The sequence below is a fragment of the Mobula birostris genome, chromosome 14 (assembly GCF_030028105.1).
Source record: "Mobula birostris isolate sMobBir1 chromosome 14, sMobBir1.hap1, whole genome shotgun sequence".
NCBI lineage: Eukaryota > Metazoa > Chordata > Chondrichthyes > Myliobatiformes > Myliobatidae > Mobula > Mobula birostris.
The window spans coordinates 4,781,171-4,787,937 of NC_092383.1; positions in this window are offsets into that span (position 1 = coordinate 4,781,171).

A 6,767-nucleotide genomic window follows, 5' to 3' on the forward strand; every position below is an offset into this window, starting at 1 on the left:
CTGAAGAGCAAAGTTGAAAGTAAATTATATTATCAGAGTACATATATGTCGCCACATACAACCCTGAGAGTCAATTTCCTGCATGCTCAGCAAATCTATAGATAACAGGATCAATAAAAGATCAGCCAGAGTGCAGAAGATAACAAACTGTGCAAATGCAAATATAAATAAATAGCAATGAATATTGAGAACATCTGATAGTAAGATAAAGAGTCCTTGAAGTGAGATCTTTGGTTGTGGGAACATCTGAACGGACGGGCAAGTGAGTGTGGTTATCCCCTTTTGTTCAAGAGCCTGATGGTTGAGTCACCTCATGGGAGATTCAGGACCAAGCTGGAATCAGTGAGGGATGTCCGACAGCTGTGGCGGGGTTCGAATGCTATAACCTCCTCCAAAGAAACCCAGGCGGTCTCAGGGAGAACGTACAAGCTCTCTACAGGTATCAGCAGGAATTGAACGAGGGACAAGGCAGGGGAGTTGGGATGACTGGAAGTATTGGATCAGCCAGGATTGAATGGCAGAGCAGACTCGATGGGCCAAATGGCCTACTTCTGCTCTTATATCTTATGGTCTTATGAACCCCGATGGGCGGCGATGTAAAGTGTTGTGTTAAGCTCTACGCTACTGTGAGGAAGCTCTCAGACGGGCACATTAAAAAGCCAGAGAATGGAGCTGAATGGAACTAGCCATCATCATCCTAATTGTTTTGCCAGAACATTATTAGGCGACGAGTCCCTCCGCCCTATTCTAACTACCCCTCAAGAAACACCACATGCTGTTTGGAAGATTATTCCATAACTTTGCTAAGTGGGAAATTCCAGGATTTAGATAATAAGAAGTGGAACATTTCCAAATCAGGATTGTGTGCTGCTTGAAGCCAAATGCTCAGGTGATGGTGTTCCCCAAACCCAGAGCCTTTGAATTCCTAAAGGTTGAAGGTACAAGCTCAGGAGATGCTTTGAAGACATGTCTTTGCTTTTTTTTCTGGCAGTTGGCCATTTTGTTTTGGCTGCTGTGTTTCATGACAGTAATAGCTGTACTTGAAAAGTACTTTACTTGGCCGTACATTGCTTTGGGAGATGATGAACACCACTTAAGTCTTCAATAAAATGTCACATTTATCCCCTGGAGCCTAAAGGGAATTGTTCAATTGGCACGTTACACAGGGACTGGTGTAACAACAGCACCCTCTGCTGGCAGGACAAGGTAGGTCCCGCTTGGTATTTAACGTTAGCTCATGGGTGGTGAGCCTACTGAATCTGGTGATCTCAGTGGGGCCTCCTCCACATCGGTGACACCCTACATGAACTGAGGGACCACTTTGTCAAGTGCCTTCGCCCTAACCACTGCAAAAGGCAGGAACTCCCTGTGGCCACCGCTTCAGTATGACTTCCCATTCCCATTCTGGCATGTCGGTCAATGGCCTCCTCTACTGCTGCAATGAAGTCAAACTCGGGTGGAAGGAGCAGCGCCTCATATTCCATCTGGGCAGCCTCCAACCTGATAGCATGAACATCGATTTCTCAAACTTCCATAATATCATCTCCCCCGTCACTTCTTCCGTTCCCCATTTTGGTTACTCTCTCAACCCTTCCCTTCTCTTCTCCTCACCTGTCCACTACCTCCCTCTAGTTCCCCTCCTCCTTCCCTTTCGCCTATGGTTCACTCTTCCCTCCTTTCAGATTCCTTCTTCGGCCCTTTACTTCTTCTACCTATCGTCTCTCAGCTTTTTACTTCATCCCCCTCCCCCCATTCATCCAGCCTCTCCATCACCTGGTCTCACCCATCACCTGCCAGTTTCTGCACCTCTTCCCTCCTCCCACTTTCTTATTCTGCCTGCTATCCCCTTCCTTTCCCATCATGATGGAGGGTCTTGGCCCAAAATGTCGACTGTTCATTCTCCCCCATAGATGCTGCCTGACCTGCTGAGTTCTTCCAGCATTTTGTGTCTGCGTGTGTTGCTCTGAGTTTTCAGCATCTGTAGAATCTCTTGTATTTTGGAACACCCTTGGTGCCTTTCTCCACACCTTCAAAATCTATTGGCTCCTCTGGTATCTGTTTATATAGCTGGGGATTACACATTGTTTAATAATGTCCCAAGAAGTACCTTGTGACATTTTGGTTTTGGAATGTCAAAGAGGCTATGTAAATGTAGGTTTTAAAATTTTGAGTCTAACCTTGATGCTTGTGTGAAGAGGTGAGGGGAAGTGGTGAGGCAAGAGTTGGCAATGGATAGGTGGACTCACTTCCCAACCCCTGACACTATTTTCACTCTTTCCTCCTCCATCTGCCTGTCATCTTCCTCCCATCTATCACCAGCAGCTCTTGCCCTCCCCTCTGCCCCCCACCTTTCAAAACCAGCTGTGTTTCATTCCTGGGTGGTGGGGTGCAGATATGTCCCCATCAAAGGAGACGTAAGGTGCTCCTTCCCTCCGCTGGCCTGCAGGTCACCCTTGGGCAAGGTGCAGCACCGACTTACCCCCCCCCCCATGCCCGATCAGGGTCATGTAAAGACATGGGAGCAGGTGGTGGATGGTCATATGAGCAGCCGGTACACATCACAAGTCCTGGTTATGTGACCACTGACACCAGGCGGACAATCTCTGAAGAGTATTGATAATGGCTGGGCTCGCCTGTATTGTAAAGACACCGCCCAGTAGAAGGCAAACCACTTCTGTAGAAAAATTTGCTAAGAACAATCATGGTCATGGAACAACCATGATCACCCACGTCAATATGACACAGCGCATAATGATGATGTTATACGACATGGCGCATAATGATGATGTTCCAGATGAGGGGGCTCTGTCTGAATCATGACTATTCACTTCCCTCCACAGATGCTGCTCGACCCACAGAATTCCTCCAACGTCTTGTTTGTTACTCTACATTTCAGAATCTGCCACCTCTGGTGTTGCTTTTTACTGTCTCTTCCCTGACACACAGGACTGTACAAAAGTCTTAGACACGTATATATATCTAGGGTGCCTAGGAGTTTTGCACAGTACTGTATTTGTCATCATGGACCGGAAAGCAAGTTTGTAAATCTGGCAGGAGCAAACGATGTTCGGAATGGTGAGGGTGGAGTGCTGTGGGAGGGGGTGTGGGACAGGTGGCGGAGAAGGAGTGCCATGGGCAGGGGGCGGTGTGGGTGCAGACTCCCCCAGTCCTGAGACACCGGGCAGGGTCATTTGATTCCAAACTATTGGTGTATTAATCTTTACAGAATGTCTCGCTAGTGCTTCCCGCTCCCTCCCCTCTCCCTTCCCTTTTTCCCAACCATGATTCCCCTCTCCCTGCCCCCTTCCCACTCTCAGTCCACAACAGAGCTTTATCATCACTCACGTATGTCATGAAATTTGGATTTTTTTGCAGTAGCAGTACAGTGCAATGCATAAAATTGCTACAGTACTGTGCAAAAGTCTTGGGCACCCCAGCTGTATATTCGGTATATCTAAGACTTTTGCACAGTACTGTGACCCTGCAAGGTTTAAGTGCCTGTCCTGATGATGGTGTGTCCTGGACGTGTGTAGATTCCTGTGCAGTGGCTGAATGGGATGGGTGACCCGTGTGAAGTCAGTGTAAGAGAAAAGGAAAGTCAGGTTAAAGAGAGGCGGTGAGAAAGATACGCTCAATGGTCACGTTATCTGACACCTCCTGTACCTCATAAAGCAGCCACTGAGTGTATGTTCATGGTCTTCTGCTGCTGTAGCCCACCCACTTCAGGATGATGAGAATACACCACATTGTGCATTCAGAGATGCTCTTCTGCACACCACTGTTGTAACATGTGGTTATCTGAGTTCCTGTCAGCTTGAACCAGTCTGGCCATTCTCCTCTGACTTCTCTCATAGACAAAGTATTTTAACCCACAGATTTGCCGCTCTCTAGATAGCTTTTGTTTCTCACATCGTTCTCTGTAAAGTCTAGAGAACATCCCAGGAGATCAGCAGTTTCTGCGATACTCAAACCACCCTGTCTGGCACCAGCAACCATTCCACGATCAAAGTCACTTAGATCACATTTCTTCCCCATTCTGATGTTTGGTCTGAACAACAACTGGATCTCTTGACCATGTCTGCGTGCTTTTATACACTGAGTTGCTCCCACATGAAATTTGCATTGATGAGCAGGTGTACAGGTGTACTTAGTAAAGTGGCCACTGAGTGTGAACAAAAGAGACCAGGTAGATGCTGGAAATCCAGAGCAACACACACAAAATGAGGGGGGAACTCAGCAGGTCAGGCAGCATCTATGGAGGGGATAAACAGTCGATATTTTGGGCCGAGACCCTGCATCAGGACATGTATTAACTCACCGATAACTTTGAAAGGATCCCTGACAAGTGTCCAGACAGTTTTGCAGTTCATTGGGTGGACAGAGATGTAAAATCCTCAGTGTGCTTCACGCTTGGGTTCAGGACTCTGTGTTCCCTCTAATCCAGGGATTTTTTATACGCAGTGATGAAGTGAGGCTGGTCCCCTTGGCCAGCGAGAGGCAATGCTTCATGTGGGCAAACCCCACAAGGTTAGCCTCGCTGCTGGCTGCCTGCCATCCCAGCTGGAGGAGCTAATGGGGAGCAGATGGCGCCATGGTGCCAGAGAAATCCATCATCACGATGCAACACTGGAGCCTCAGTCACCGAGTGTTCAAAGATGTTGTTCCAGATCACAGACTTCGCAAGTGCTTTGATTGTTTAGCTCAGTAGCACCGCACACTGCTCTAATGGGCAAAGAACGAAGACAACTTGGAATTAAAAAAAGAATAAGATTAACTTTATTTGTCATATTACAGGACTGTGCAAAAGTCTTAGGTATGTATAGGGTATAGGGTATGTATAGGGTATGTATGTAGGTATGTATATAGGTGTAGCTAGGGTGCCTGAGAGTTTTGCACGGCACTGTATTTGCCGGACGATGCTGAGGATGTTCTACGAGTCTGTGGTGGCCAGTGCGATCATGTTTGCTGTTGTGTGCTGGGGCAGCAGGCTGAGGGTAGCAGACACCAACAGAATCAACAAACTCATTTGTAAGGCCAGTGATGTTGTAGGGATGGAACTGGACTCTCTGACGGTGGTGTCTGAAAAGAGGATGCTGTCCAAGTTGCATGCCATCTTGGTCAATGTCTCCCATCCACTACATAGTGTACTGGGTGGGCACAGGAGTACATTCAGCCAGAGACTCATTCCACCGAGATGCAACACAGAGCGTCATAGGAAGTCATTCCTGCCTGTGGCCATCAAACTTTACAACTCCTCCCTTGGAGGGTCAGACACCCTGAGCCAATAGGCTGGTCCTGGACTTATTTCATAATTTACTGACATAACTCTTACATATTACTATTTAACTATTTATGGTTTTATTACTATTTATTATCTATGGTGCAACTGTAACGAAAACCAATTTCCCCGGGATCAATAAAGTATGACTATGACTATGAATACTTGTCAACGTGGAGAGGAGAGTGAGTCTGTAAATCTGGTGGGAGCAAAGGATGTTGGGATTGGTGAGGGTGGAGTGTGTCATGGGAGGAGAGTTGGACAATTGGCGGAGAAGGAGTGCTCGGGCAGGGGTGGTGTGGGTGCAGGCATGCCCCGCCCTGAGACACTAGGCAAGGTCATTTGTTTCCAACAATTGGCTTATTGATCAGTATGAAATGTCTCTCTGGTGCTTCCGGCTCCCTCCCCTTTTCCCAACCATGATTCCCCTCTCCCTGCCCCCTTCCCACACTCAGTCCACAAGAGAGACCCACATCAGAATCAGGTTTATCATCACTCACACTGTGGAAGAGACTATCAGTATGGTGGAAGTTCCACGTGTCAGGGGGTCATGAAGTGTGTTAAGCCACCATAACTAGAAAGAAGATTCTTGGGAAACTGAAAGGTCTGAAGGTGGATAAGTCACCTGGACCAGATGGGCTACATCCCAGGGTTCTGAAAGAGGTGGCTGAAGAGATTGTGGAGGCATTAGTAATGATCTTTCAAGAATCACTAGATTCTGGAATGGTTCCAGAAGACTGGAAAATTGAAAATGTTACGCCACTCTTCAAGAAGGGAGAGTTGCAGAAGAAAGGAAATTATAGGCCAGTTAGACTAACTTCAGTGGTTGGGAAGGTGTTGGAGTCGATTCTTAAGGATGAGGTCTCGGTACTGAGAGGCACATGATAAAATAGGCCCCAGTCAGGAAGGAAAAATCTTTTCTGACAAATCTGTTGGAATTCTTTGAAGAAATAACAAGTATGATAGGCAAAGAAGAATCGGTTGATGTTGTGTAGTTGGATTTTCAGAAGGCTTTAGACAAAGTGCCACGAGTCTGCTTAACAAGCTATGAGCTCATGGTATTACAGGAAAGATTCTAGCATAGATAAAACAGTGACTGATTGGCAGGAGGCAAAGAGTGGAAAACTTTTCGAATACTGAAAGAGCTAGATAGAGTAGATGTGGAAAGGATCTTTCCCATGGTGGGGGAGTGTAGGACAAGAGGGCACAGCCTCAGGTTAGAGGGGCGCCCCTTCAAAATAGAGATTCTTTAGCCAAAAGGTGATGAATTTGTTGCCACAGGCAGCTGTGGAGGCCAGGTCATTGGGTGTACTTAAGGCAGAGATCGATAGGTTCTTGCTTGGACATGGTATCAAAGGTTACGGGGAAAAGGCCAGGAACTGGGGTTGAGGAGGAGATAAAAAAGATCAGCCATGATTGAATGATGGCGAAGACTCGATGGGCCAGATGGAGAGGGGGAGGAATTTCTTTAGCCAGAGAGTGGTGAATC